Here is a 15129-nt window from a genome sequence, read left to right on the forward strand (position 1 = left end):
CCGAGTATTTTGCTTGTGCAAAACTGGCTTGCACCCATTATATGTGAACGTAGAGCTTATCACACCTGATCATCAGGTGGTGTCTCGGCACGACGAACTTTCGCAACGGTGCATACTCAGGGAGAACACATATACCTTGAAATTTAGTGAGAGATCATCTTCTAATGCTACCATCGATCTAAGCAAAATAAGATGCATAAAGGATAAACATCACATGCAATCAATATAAGTGATATGATATGGCCATCATCATCTTGTGTCTGTGATCTCCATCTCCAAAGCACCATCATGATCACCATCGTCACCGGCTTGACACCTTGATCTTTATCGAAGCATCGTTGTCGTCTCGCCAATTATTGCCTTCACGGCTATCACTACCGCTTAGTGATAAAGTAAAGCAATTACATGGCGATTGCATTTCATACAATAAAGCGACAACCATATGGCTCCTGCTAGTTGCCGATAACTATGTTACAAAACATGATCATCTCATACAATAAAATTTATCATGATGTTTTGACCATATCACATCAAAACATGCCCTGCAAAAACAAGTTAGATGTCCTCTACTTTGTTCTTGCAAGTTTTACGTGGCTGCTACGGGCCGAGCAAGAATCGTTCTTACGTACGCATCAAAAAACCACAGCGCGGTATAGTGATTGCTTTTTGATCTTCAGAAAGAACCCTGTTCATTGAATCTGATTCAACTAAAGCTAGAGAAACAAACACCCACTAGCCTCCTATGTGTGAAGCACGTCGGTAGAACCAGTCTCGCGTAAGCGTACGCGTAATGTCGGTCTGGGCCACTTCATCCAACAATGCCGCTGAATCAAGAATCAACTAGTGACGACAAGCAATATGTATATACCCACGCCCACAACTCCTTTGTGTTCTACTCGTGCATATGACATCTACGCATAAACCTGGCTCAGATGCCACTGTTGGGGAACGTAGTAATTTCAAAAAAAAGTCCTACGCATACACAAGATCATGGTGATGCATAGCAACGAGAGGGGAGAGTGTCATCCACGTACCCTAGTAGACCGTAAGTGGAAGTGTTATGACAACGTGGTTGATGTAGTCGTACGTCTTCGCGATCGACCGATCCTAGTACCGAACGTACGGCACCTTCGCGATCTGCACACGTTCAACTCGGTGACGTCCCACGAACTCACGATCTAGTAGAGCTTCGAGGGAGAGTTCCATCAGCATGACGGCGTGATGACGGTGTTGATGAAGTTACCGAAACAGGGCTTCGCCTAAGCACCGCTACGATATAACCGAGGTGGATTATGGTGGAGGGGGGCACCGCACACGGCTAAAAGATCAATGATCAACTTGTGTGTCTATGGGTGCCCCCCTCGCCCGTATATAAATGAGTGGAGGAGGGGGAGGGGCCGACCCTCCTAGGCGTGCCCCAAGGGGAGTCCTACTCCCACCGGGTGTAGGACTCCAACCCTTCCAAGAATAGGAGTAGGAGAGAGGGAAGGAGGAGAGAGGAAAGGAGGAGAGAGGGGGAAGGAAAAGGGGGGCATCGCCCCCCTCCTTGTCTAATTCGGACTAGAGGGGGAGGGGGCGCACGGCCTGCCCTGGCCGCCCCTCCTCTTCTCCACTAAGGCCCAATAGGCCCATTACACTCCCCGGGGGGTTCCGGTAACCCCCCGGTACTCCGGTATTTGTCCGAACTTGCCTGGAACCCTTCTAAAGTTCAAACATAGTCATCCAATATATCGATCTTTATGTCTCGACCATTTTGAGACTGCTTGTCATGTCCATGATCATATCCGAGACTCCGAACTACCTTTGGTACATCAAAACACATAAACTCATATTACCGATCGTCATCGAACGTTAAGTGTACGGACCCTACGGGTTCGAGAACTATGAACTACTAGGAAAATGGCTATAGATGGACTTGACACTAATGGCGCACCAGACATGTGGTGCGCCATTACTATATACTAATGGCGCACCATGTGTTGGTGCGCTATTAGTGTGGAAGACACTAATGGCGCACCAGGCACACGGTGCGCCACTAGTAACAAAATGTTTTTTTCATTTTTTCAAACATACTAATGGCGCATCCGGGCAGAGTGCGCCATTAGTAGTTAGAACTACTAATGGCGCACCAGCCATAGAGTGCGCCACTACTGTATTTTTTTACTTTTTTGCAAAACTACTAATGGCGCACCGTTGTATAGTGCGCCATTACTAGTTTAAACTAGTAATGGCGCACTGTGCCACGGTGCGCCATTAGTATAAAAATTATTTTTTTACTTTTTTGCAAAACTACTAATGGCGCATGTCGGTGTGGTGCGCCATTAGTATGTTGGGTTACTAATGGCGCATGTCTGTGTGGTGCGCCATTAGTAACCTGGGACCAGCTAGATATTTTTGGACAGCCACACCTACACACTCACTTTCCCCACTTCATTCCCCCCACCTCCTTCTCTAAGCTTGTCGGCTGCCTCCTCCTCCTCACCTCATTTGCACCATAGATTCATCAAAATTAAGTGTTGAAATTACCTTTTTTGGATAGGTAAGTAAGGGGAAAGCTATCTTCATGTTGTAGATCTACTTTTTTTCTCCCTAGCTCGCTCCAACAACGTGCACATGCACTTTTTGTGGCCTAGCTAGATCTATGTATGTTTGTGGTGTTGCATATATGTTTGTGTTTGCAGGTACCTGTATTTGAAATGCGATAGTTGCCAATATTTTGCCGGAATGTTGATTCATTTCCGTTTCGGCGAGAATTTTGCCACTATGCATTCTTTTTGGTCCTATTTTTAGGGAAAGTCATGCCAAATTTTTTTCTTGGTTCTAAAATATCGTTTTGCTCTACCCCGCAGGCGACCATGGTCCACACGATGACCGAAGGCATCGTGAATAGGTTTTTGAGCTCCGTGAAGGCCGAGATGCTTCAAAAGAACGACACGGAGATAAGATGTCCGTGTCGAAGATGCAAGCTGAAGAGCCTTATTGCGGACCCGGATTCCGGGCAGGTGCGGGACCACCTGCTCTTGCATGGTTTCATGGATGGCTATCGGTGGCAAGGTGATGAAGATGACTATGAAGTCGTCCATGGGGGCCGGGCAAGAAATGAGGAAGGGCAGCAAGACAACCACCGCGGCTCGGGCGGGCGAGAAGACGAAGACTCTCCAGGACATGATCACGACGGTGATGCTATACACAATCATCATGTAGAAGATGCCGGACATGATGATGAGGAAGATGCTGGAGCAGACGAAGGGCATGATCATGAAGATCTAGATGCTGGAGGAGCAGACGACGATGGACCATCGATGGGCTGGGTGCAGGACCCTCATATTCAAGAGGTGCTTCTCAAGCAGACGGATAACGCAAGAGCTGCTGCCCGAGAGAAAGCCAAGCTGGATCAACTAGAGATAGATGCGGTTACTCCATTGTATGAAGGATGCAGACCCGAGGATACCCGCCTGAAAGTAACGCTCATGGCTTTGGAGATGAAGGTAAAACACAAAATGACCGACGCATGCTTCGACGAGAACATGTCATTCTGGCACGAACGTCTTCCCAAGGGGAACAAGTGCCCGACCAGTTTCGAGGAGGCGAAGAAATTCGTGTGTCCTCTAGATTTACCGCACGTGAAATACCATGTGTGCATGAACAATTGCATCATTTATCGGGGCAAGCACGCGGAGTCTACCATATGTCCGGTGTGCGGCGTCACTCGATACAAGAAGAGGAAGAAAGCTCCTCGAAAAGTGGTGTGGTACTTCCCGATCACTCCTCGTCTGCAGCGGTATTTCGCGGACCCTAAGGTAGCAAAGCTCCTGCGTTGGCACGTGGATAGGGAGGAGAAGAAGCGAGAAGATGACGCAAATAATCCGGAGATAAATAAAAAATACAAGATGCTGAGTCACCCTAAGGATGGGAGCCAGTGGCAAGCGTTGAACTTCGAACACCCAGAATTTGGGAAGGATCCAAGGAATATTGTGCTGGGCCCGATCACCGATGGAGTGAATCCGTTTGGCAGCCGGAGAAGCACACATAGCACCTAGCCTGTGTTTGTGTGGATGTACAACCTTCCCCCTGGTTGTGCATGAAGAGGAAGTACATTCACATGAGTATGCTAATTGAAGGGCCGAAACAACCAGGGAATGACATCAATCTGTATCTGGGGCTGCTGAAAGAGGAGCTAGACACGCTGTGGAAAACGCCAGCCAATACGTGGGACACTGTAGAGAAAGAATATTTCCCTATGAGAGCCGCACTGCTCACGACGGTGCACGACTATCTCGGTTACGGATATCTCGCGGGGCAGGTGGTCCATGGATTTTCTGGATGCGTCAGGTGTATGGATGACACAACATATCGCCAGCTAGATAGAGATCTCGGGTCTTCGAAAACCGTGTTCATGGGACATCGAAGGTGGCTTCGCGACAATGACCCGTGGAGGAAACACAAGGATCTGTTCAATGGTGAAACCGAACTCCGAAGACGCCCGCATACGAGGAGCGGCGAGGAAATAGACGGGTTGTTGAAAAATTGGAAAGATTGCCCACTGCCAAGAAAGAAGCAAAAGGCGCCAGAGCCGGGAAAGAAGCGAAAGGAGCCAGAGCCGCTGCTGAAGGTATGGAAAACGAGGTCTGTTTTTTGGGACTTGCCGTACTGGAAGATCCACCGTGTGCCTCACAGCCTTGATGCCATGCATATCACGAAGAACATGTGCGAGAGTCTGCTTGGTACCCTGCTCAACATGCCAGAGAGGACCAAAGATGGGCCGAAAGCAAGGGCAGACTTGAAATCAATGGGCATCAGGCAGGAGCTTCACGCTAATGATGATGATGATGATGATGATGATGATGAGGCGAAACAGGACATAGAAAGTCGTCGCAAAGGCAAAAAGGCCAAGAAAACCGGAAATGACTACCCTCCCGCGTGCTTCACTCTAAGTCAGGAGGAGATCGAGCAGTTTTTCACCTGCCTCGTAGGAGTAAAACTTCCTTACGGTTACGCGGGGAAGATAAGCAGATACCTAGACCCAGCGAAGCAGAAGTTCAGCGGGATGAAGTCTCACGACTGTCACATGCTGATGACGCAGATACTTCCAGTTGCAATCCGTGGGATCATGGACGCGCACGTCCGTGAAACGCTATTTGGCTTATGCAACTTTTTCGATGTCATCTCTCGGAAGTCGGTTGGCGTGAGGCAACTCAGAAGGCTACAGGAAGAGATCGTGGTGATACTATGCGAGCTTGAGATGTACTTCCCGCCCGCATTCTTCGATGTTATGGTGCATCTGCTGGTCCATATCGTGGAGGATATCATCCAACTCGGGCCGATGTTCCTGCACAACATGATGCCGTTCAAAAGGATGAATGGTGTCATCAAAGGATACATTCGCAACATGTCACGTCCAGAGGGAAGTATAGCCAGGGGCTTTCTGACCGAAGAGTGCATCTCCTACTGCATGAATTATCTAGGCATCGAGAACCCCGTTGGTCTGCCCGTCAACAGGCACCTCGACAGGCTCGCTGGATGGGGTCACCGTGAGGGTCGCCGCGAAATGCATGTCGACTTCGAGGGTCGACTCCCGACTTTGAAAGAGAAAACCTAGTCGTGCTACAACACATAGACGTGGTCGATCCTTGGGTGGTAGAGCACAAAACCTTTATTGAGAAGACGTACAATGACCGAGGCCAACAGAGGACAGACGGAGATATAATCAAAGAGCACAACTCATGTTTCACGTGTTGGTTCAAGCAGAAGCTTCTGTCGTACCCTTTACATGAGGATTCTTCCGTGGAAGAACAACTCATATTTGCCTTGTCACAGGGCGCCGAGCACAACCTGATGACCTATGAGGCGTATGATATCAACCGCTACACATTCTACACCGAGGACAAGGACGTGAAGAGCGATGGTTATCAGAACTCTGGGGTAACGATGGAATCCTACACCGGTAACGACAAGGACAAATACTACGGAAGGATCGAGGAGATCTGGGAGCTGAGCTACGCTGGAGAGAAGGTCCCGATGTTCCATGTCAGATGGGCCAAGAGCGTCCTAAAAGAAGACCAGTATTTCACCACCATGGTTATACCCGAAGCCAAATCCAAGACCGCAGGCGCAAATGTCACCGCGAAAAATGAGCCATGGGTACTGGCTTCCCAAGTGGACCAATGCTTCTTCATTACCGACCCGTCAAAGCCCAGTCATGTTGTCGTGAGGAGAGGCAAAAGGAAGATCATCGGAATGGATGGAGTAGCCAATGAGCAAGACTTCGACAAGTACGGCGACCCGAAGATCGAACATGACGACGACGATGAAGTAGCAGCATACACCACAAGAAGAAGCAGGACCACCCTACCTAAAGGACGTCCGTTCCACAGAAGAACTCCATTTGCAAAAAAGAAGGGCAAGAAGATTATGAACAGATAGCTAGCTAAGATCGGCTGTATTTAAATCATAGTCTTCATTTCTCGGTTGTATTTCATGGGCACTTTTTGATATCATGAATATTTTCAAATTTCATGGGCACTTTTTGAATTCATGAATATTTTTTCAAATTTGATGATATTTTTTCATATTCAATATGATAAAATATTGAATATTCATGAGGACACTCGATCTCGATCCCCCTCCATCTCGATCTCGATTCCCCCTCCATCTCGATCTCGATCCCACCCGCACCCTCCCCCGCTAGCTCCACCGCCGCAAACGACCCACCGCACCCTCCCCCGCTCCACCACCGCCGACGAGCACCCCCCGCACCCTCCCTCGCTCCACCACCGCCGACAAGCACCCCCCGCACCCTCCCCCGCTCCACCACCGCCGACGAGCACCCCCCGCACCCTCCCCCGCTCCCCGGTGAGCTCCGCCTCCTCTCCCCTCTTCAATTTTTAAAAAATAAAAATAAATTACTTGTGGCGCACCTCTGGCTGGTGCGCCATTGCTATATATAAAAAAAAGATTACTAATGGCGCACCTCTGCCTGGTGCGCCATTGCTATGTAAAAAAAAGATTACTAATGGCGCACCTCTGCCTGGTGCGCCATTGCTATGTAAAAAAAAGATTACTAATGGCGCACCGACCGCGGGTGCGCCATTAGTAAGATTCCCCCCTAGCTAAATCCCTCCCTCTCGCCAGATCCCCTTCGTCCCTCTCCTCGCCCCCTAGCTAATTCCCCCCGCTGCCCCGACCCACGCCGCCGCCCCGGCGCCTCCGTCTCCGTCGCCGCCCCCAGTCAGCCCCTGCCCTGCCCCCCATCGCCGTCCGCTCCCAATCCACCCCCTCCCTCGCCTTCACCGCACCCACCCACTCCCTCCCTCGCCTTCCCAGCCCTCAAAACCCTAGAAACCCATGACGCTCCACCGTGCCTTCTCCGCTCGAGCTCCACCGTGCGAGGCGACAGGCAAGGCGGCGGGCAGAATCTACTTCAACACCGGGCCGGCGAGCCGCGAAACCAGGGTGCGACGGCGCTCGACCCCTCCACCCCCTCCACCTCTTCTTCCTCGGGTCGCCGCTATCTTCCTCAACTCCGGCCACCTCTGTTGCTACTAAGATGTCGCAGGGCCTCCTTGCGCCTCCCCCGTGAGCTCCGCCTCCTCTCCCCTCTTCCTTCTCGCAGACACTCTATTTGTCCAGCAAATCGGTGATGGACAAAAGCAGCGGTGGTGCCGGAGTTGAGTTCAGTTAGTAGAACTCTTATGTATATATTAGTATCTAAGATCAGCAGACATTAGTCAATTTGTGCGCCTGGTTAGTGACTTGTGGAGTTGGCCCGGTTAATGCTTTGCTCTGTGATGCAAGATGTTAGGCTCTGGCACTTTATAGAGTTTCTTTGTGAAATCCCTAACTGTGAGTCTTGCTAGTGATCTAATTGTGATAATCCTGCTCACATCCCCACTTGCAGCAGAGGCAGGCAATGCCTCTATATGCTCTATTTTACTGCCTAGCTAGAGCACAAACCTAGCCCCAGTTGTGTATTCCCAATTGCTAGTGGTCTAACTGATGTTTCCCTAGTTGGGTGAGACTGACTAGGCTCTTTCTTGGAGGAGACAGATCAAACAAGTGTTGTAAGTTTTTGTTTGAACTTCAAAGAGTGTTGTGACTTGGCTCTTAATCAAAAGGGTGTTGTCAGTTTTTGTTTGACATTTGTTTGACTGGAGGAAATTACTCTTAAATGCTAGTCCTATTCTGGTGGAGATTTTTCTTGTCCTGAGTTACACTGAAGATATTTTTCTGATAATATTATAAAAACTTCCTGGTGTGTGTTCAACTTGTATCTTCTAGCTTAAGTTTAACTTGTCCTGAGTTACACTCAAGTTATAATGTGTTTAACTTGTAGCTTCTAGCTTAACTGAGTAGCCAGTACTGTAGTCAGTAGCTTAACTTGTTTAAGTACTGCTAGTTAGTTGTACTAATATTAAAGATGCCTGAAATGATGTATCATGTATCTTTAGCATGATTTGTTTCAGATAATAAATGATGCTTGAAATGAATTCTTGTGTAAGTGAAGGCTTGCTATGTTGTTGTAGCCGGCTATTTTCTGTTTCCTCATTTGGATTACTCAGTTATTTAGTTTATTATTACTTGGGAAAAGTACTGTGAGAAAAAAATGATTATCTACATTGCATTGTTAAATGTTGTACTTGGGCACAATACCTTTTCATCCATCATTTACACTGTGAATCCAATACCAGTTGCCCCTGCTGATTATTTCACTTCAAACAGGCCACCTAGTGGCACAAAGCTCCATCAGAAACAGAATCAAAGATGGCCATGCCATGCTTGGCAGTAGCAGAAGTGACATGGAGCAGTGTAGTGGCATGGCCATTGACCTGTGGCTGGCATCTAGACACCACACACATACATACAGAGACACATTGACTATTACTATGGCAAGTACTGTGTCAAGTACTCCAAGTGTTTTTGTTGGCAGTTTATCATGAAATTGCAGGTACCCCAAGAGGCCCTTGAGTTTGCCGGAATGTCGATTAACTTCCGTTCCGGCAAATTCGGGTACTCCATATGTCCTATTTTCAGCAAAGGTCATGCTGAAATTTTCCGTGAATTTTAGCATGACTTTGCTAAAAAATAGGACATATGGGGTACTTGCAACTAATGCATGGGCTGGGGTATCTTAGTACTTAGTTAAGTAGGATCAACTGCCCCGCCATTCTTGCTGCATTAAACCATAGGTGGCAATAGAGCCAAGTGATTAGGCCCAACTTAGAATTCTCCTTAGCATCGATAAACCCTAGATGATAAACCCAACATAGGTGGCAATAGAGCCAAGTGATTAGTGCCATGTGATTAGGCCCAACCTAGGGTGCCTCGGCATCGATAAACCCTAAATGATGAAAACTTAACTTGGCTTCTATAGGGTGCCTTGGTGTCGATGAGAACCTAAATGATGTACGCTTAGGCTTTTAGGGTGCCTCGGCGTCGACAAACCCTAAATGATAAAAGCTTAGCTTTTAGGATGCCTCGGTATCGACAAACCCTAAATGATGAGACCATGATCTTGTTCCTTGACAATAACCAACTTTTTGACCAAACTTTTTCCTATTTAGAGCGAAACATGGCCCACAACGATGAGGCCGGCGGTTCGGGCGGCAAGCAATTCTAGGAGCTGTCCCAGGTGTTGGAGGAAGAACCTCACCGCTATGAGGACGCCGCGGAAGACACCGATACTGACTACACAACCCCTAGTGGCGTCGGGGATGACACCACTGATGATGGCGCCGCGGATGCCACCACCGATGATGGCGGCGCACGCACAGATGGCAGCCAACCGAAGAGGCAACAGAAGGACCGGCGCCCGAACGTGCTCGGCACCGTCAGGGAGGAATTTACTGAAGTGAACTCCGACGGGCATCTGACGGCGCCCAAACACGTAGTCAAGGGGTACTCGATTCAGCTCGGGTGCATTCTCCGGAGCACCGCCTCGATCAACACCGAGAACTTAAGGCATAAGGACCGAGGGAATTTGCGCAGCCTCCTCTTCACGAAGCTGCACGAACGATACAAGTTCCCCGCTGAGTTCGCAAACACACGCCTCTCGGGTAATAAAGTGAATGGTGCCACCCTCACGACGATGAGCACGGCCCTGTCTACTTGGAAAAAGCACGGTGAAGGCAATGATTGACAAAGGTGATAGTTATGAGAAGATCAAGGAGAAATATCCTTTGATTAGCGAAGATGACTACAAGGAGTTCAAGATCAAGTGCAAGAGCCCCGCAACCTTCGAATCAAGTCAGTGGGGGAAAGAAATGCGGCAGTTGAACATAGGGGTCCACCAACTCGGTCCCGGCGGTTACAGAGTGGTGGAGCCTGTATGGGACAAGGAGGACGCGGAGCGTGCTGAGCAAGGCCTACCGCCCCGCTTCGAGAAATACAGTGACAAGCAGACCAGGAACTTTCTCAGGGCCCAGTACAAGGAGGACCCGGTAACAAAGGAGCTTACCACGGATCCGAAGAACAAGGAGCTTGAGCTTGTTATGGTAAGGAATACACCCCCGCGTAATTAGCTCCATATGGTTGCATTCAAATTAATTCCCAATATTTCTAAATGGTTCACGTTCCTTCCACAGGACAAAGAAAGCAGTAGCGCGGGGTCGTCTCAGAGCTCCCCTTTAGACACCCCTTTGAATAGGGCGTTGAACATAATGAAAAACAGGGATAAGCTCAATAAGCTGACGTCAGCTGGTCATGTGGCCGGCAAAGGCTTGTCCACAAAATGGTCGTCATACTATGCCGCTGGTGGGCGAAAGGAGAAAACGACCAGCTCGGAAAGCCAGTCGCGCGAGGTTGAAGCACTCAAGGCGCAAGTGGCGCGGATTCCGGAGATGGTCCAAGAGCAAGTGCAACTACAACTGGGATCGACGCTCACCGGCATTATGCCTACCTTGATTCATGGGATAACGACGTGGATTGCGGGTGGCCAACAGGGGCCGCCCCCGATTCCCAACTTCACGGCCAGCAACTCGCACAATGCGCAGGCGGCGCCATTGGTGTCTCCGGCGGCGGCGGTATTGGTGTCTACGGCGGCGGCGCCATTGGTGTCTCCGGCGGCAGCGGTATTGGTGTCTCCGACGCCGGCATTGGAGCTTAATGCACCCGGGTGTACGCCAGCCGGCACCTCGCTAGCAAGCGGCCCCTCTGTCAGTTGCACGCCTGCCGTTGGCGGTGCCTCGACATTAGCCGAGCTCGACGAGATCACAGTAACTAAGCCTCTCGGCCGAGGACTTCATCTCCTTGCCTTTGACTGGGCATCCCTGACGCCCTACATGTTTTCGCAGGGCGCCGCCGACGTTCCTTGCACTCTCCTACACTTCATGGGCGGCGAGTTGGTCGATGTCGCCAAGGGCAGAATCGTTCAACCGAGAAACCCCGTGTTCCACGGTAATCCGATGCCACCCACAATGTATAGGGTTGAAGTGGTTCCGGTGCTGCCAGGCTGCGACAAGCTGTTACCTCCGATTCGACCCGCTGGGGCCGACGAAGAAGATGAGATGACCCTCAGCGCCTGCGTAAGCTGGCCCCTGCTTTGGCCGAAGAGCCAGATTCGTTTGGGGGCGGGGGACACCACCCCATAGACAATACCGCCAGTCATGTCGGCGCCAAGCCATGGCAAGAATGCCGCAACGCTACCGGACATGCCGGACATCCCTATGGCACAGGATCCGGACATGCATATGGCACAGGATCCGGACAACGACGACAACGACGATGGTACATTTACCAACGTCGATAAGTACTTTGCCGAACATGGGTACGGTGACGAGTTCTGCGGGCCTCCTTCTCAAGAACCCAAACAAGACGACCGCGATCTAGCTGGTACGGCGGAGAAACCCAATTGCAACAGGCATCGTCTGGTGTTCAGTTCTCAGGAGACGCCTCCAGCTACCGCCTTCACTGAGCCTCAGATAGCGGAGGTGCCAAATATTATCAGCCCCAACACGCTCAAGAAGGTGGTCTATGAGCAGAACTCGGTCCCATTACAGCAAATCAAGAAGAAGGGCCGGAAACGGCAGACTAAAATGGGCGCCGGTGCGAGCCAGCCGGCACCGAGTACGATCCGTGCTCAGGACGGGCCACCTTCACCAAAGGATATCTCGAGGAGGGTGCATGTGGCGGGTAGGGCGATGCTACCGACAAATATGCTCAATGCTGCAACCAATGGTATGCAGAGTCTGCACGACAGTGTTCTTTCTTTGGAGAAGCAGCATCTCAGAGAGAATGATGTGGCATACCTGGTTTTCGTGGCCAAGGTGCCAGAGGGCAAGGGCTTTGTGGATGGCGACATCAGGGGTACGATCGTCCTGCGGTTTGATGACATCTTTGCTATGTTTAACCTTCATCCGCTGCACTACACCTTCATTCGGCTGTTTTCGCTGAGTATGGAGATGCGGATCATTAGAGACAAGACCCCGGACATCGTGATCGTCGACCCCTTCTACATGCGTGCCAAGCTCTTGAGCAGCGCTGGGGACCACCAAGTCGCGAGTTCACACCTCGAAGACGTCATTCTGGCAAACCCAGATAAGGATAACTTCCTTGTGGCTTACTTTCCCGAGTAAGTCATCCCTTAACCTCCCCGTAACATATGATTTCTTAGATTTCGATCATTCTTTTTTTCCTAACATTCCGTGTTCTGTGCAGTGACACACATTGCACACTCATCCTCTTAAGCCCGAAATATTCCATGGCCACGTATTTCGACCCGAACCGTAACTCCAAGATAGACTACACAAATATCAAGAAAGTTCTTGATGATGTCCTCCCCAGCTATGCCAAATCTGGAGGCACCTTCACCAGGGCAGTTCGTAAGTACGGCAAGCACGTGTTCGCCCACAATACGACGTTCTGCTGCGTCAAGCAGCCGCCTGGCGGTCAGAAGGATGCCTACTACGCCCTCCATCACATGCGGGCGATCGTAAGGGACCATCATCACCTTCTGCTACCAAATAATCTCAAAGATTGGGCCGCGAGCTTGTCGGCAATCTAGGACGCGGACATCAGACAAGAATTCTTTCACATCCAGTTGGAGTTTGCGGACATCATCCATCAAGATGTCCTTCATACCTCGGGGCAGTTCTTCCTCAGATATCAACCGTCCAACATTGAGATAGACGAAATGCTACAAATGCAGGCTGACAATAACCGCGATTTCATGACCATCACGACAGATGGCGGCTTCATCCATGCTACTGTCCATGAGTCGAGTCGAAATTAGTGATGTGTAGTTCTGAAACATTGATTGGCTCATGTTGTAATTAAACTTTAATGAATTGTATGTCTCTTTGGTTTGGAAAATCATTCAACTTAGATGTAATCGATGCTATTTATTAGTAGGACCATGCATCGTGCTATTAATGTCTTGCTTTTCTCTTCCGATCCTTTTGTTGCATACTTATATATTGCTTATGCATGTATTGTCTGTTGTTTGGCTTGTGCATAGAGATGCCGTCGTATGTCGTGTACAAGGGTAAGGTTCCCGGAGTCTACGACGACTGGGAGGAGTGTCGGAGACAGGTTCACCGTTTCAGCGGTAACGGTTACAAAGGGTACACCACTAGGGCGGAGGCGGAATCTAGATACGCCCGCTATCTAGCAGGAGAGAGGAGGGAGCATTGGAGGAACCGGATGAAGACCAGTTTCATCGCAATGATGCTCATCGTGATGACCGCAGCTCTCTTCTATGTGATGGTAGTTTAGATGATCGATATCGACTTGTAATGTGAAGACAAACTCGATACTCGCGGTCTCGAGACTTGTAATGTTTTATCTTTGTTCGGTCTTTTGAATTCGGAGACTAATATGATGAATTGTATTCGGAGACTAATCTTCTATTGTATTCGATGAATCTGCTGTTGTTGTGTGCTACTGTCTATATTCTGTCAAATAATATATTTTGTAACCTGTGCAAAAATCAGAAAAGTAAATAAAATAAAATAAAATCTAATATTCATACTAATGGCACATCACTACAGAGTGCGCCATTAGTATGCCAAAGTATACTAATGGCGCATCACCAAACAGTGCGCCATTAGTATGCCAAGTATACTAATGGCGCATCCATCCGCAGTGCGCCATTAGTGTGCCAAAGCACATGGTTAAATATGGCCCCTGGGAGGCATACTAATGGCGCATGGTGTTATATACTAATGGCGCACTGGGTGGTGCGCCATTAGTATACCAGATACTAATGGCGCACCAGTAGTGCGCCATTAGTAATAAATACTAGTGGCGTGATACTAATGGCGCACCAGTGATGCGCCATTAGTAGGCAAAACTGGTGTGCCATTAGTAGGCCTTTTCCTAGTAGTGATGTAAACTTGACCGAGACTCGTGGTCAATAACCAATAACGGAACCTGGATGCTCATATTGGCTGCTACATATTATACGAAGATCTTTATCGGTCAAACTGCATAACAACATACGTTGTTCCCTTTGTCATCCGTATGTTACTTGCCCGAGATTCGATCATCGTTATCTCAATACCTAGTTCAATATCGTTACTGGCAAGTGTCTTTACTCGTTCCGTAATGCATCATCCCGCAACTAACTCATTAGTTACATTTGCTTGCAAGGCTTATAGTGATGTGCATTACCGAGAGGGCCCAGAGATACCTCTCCAACAATCAGAGTGACAAATCCTAATCTCGATCTATGCCAACTCAACAAGTACCATTGGAGACACCTTTAGAGCACCTTTATAATCACCTAGTTATGTTGTGACGTTTGGTAGCACAAAAAGTGTTCCTACGGTACTCGTGAGTTGCATAATCTCATAATCATAGGAACATGTATAAGTCATAAAGAAAGCAATAGCAATATGCTAAACGATCAAATGCTAAGCTAACGGAATGGGTCAAGTCAATCACATCATTCTCTAATGATGTGATCCCATTAATCAAATGCAACTCATGTCTGTGGCTAGGAAACTTAACCATCTTTGATTCAACGAGCTAGTCACATAGAGGCATACTAGTGACACTTTGTTTGTCTATGTATTCACACATGTACTAAGTTTCCGGTTAATACAATTCTAGCATGAATAATAAACATTTATCATGATGTTAGGAAATATAAATAACAACTTTATTATTGCCTCTAGGAGTTCATGGATTTGTTGC

General features: G+C 48.8%; 1 pseudogene; it reads left to right on the top strand.

Annotated features, from left to right (window-relative positions):
* The first annotated feature begins 2855 nt into the window (after positions 1-2855).
* LOC147959275 (uncharacterized) lies at positions 2856-4085 on the top strand (annotated as a pseudogene).
* Positions 4086-15129: the final 11044 nt, after the last annotated feature.

Source organism: Triticum urartu, chromosome 7A, assembly GCF_056163025.1.
Source record: "Triticum urartu cultivar PI428250 chromosome 7A, HENAU_Tu73, whole genome shotgun sequence".
Classification (NCBI taxonomy): Eukaryota; Viridiplantae; Streptophyta; class Magnoliopsida; order Poales; family Poaceae; genus Triticum; species Triticum urartu.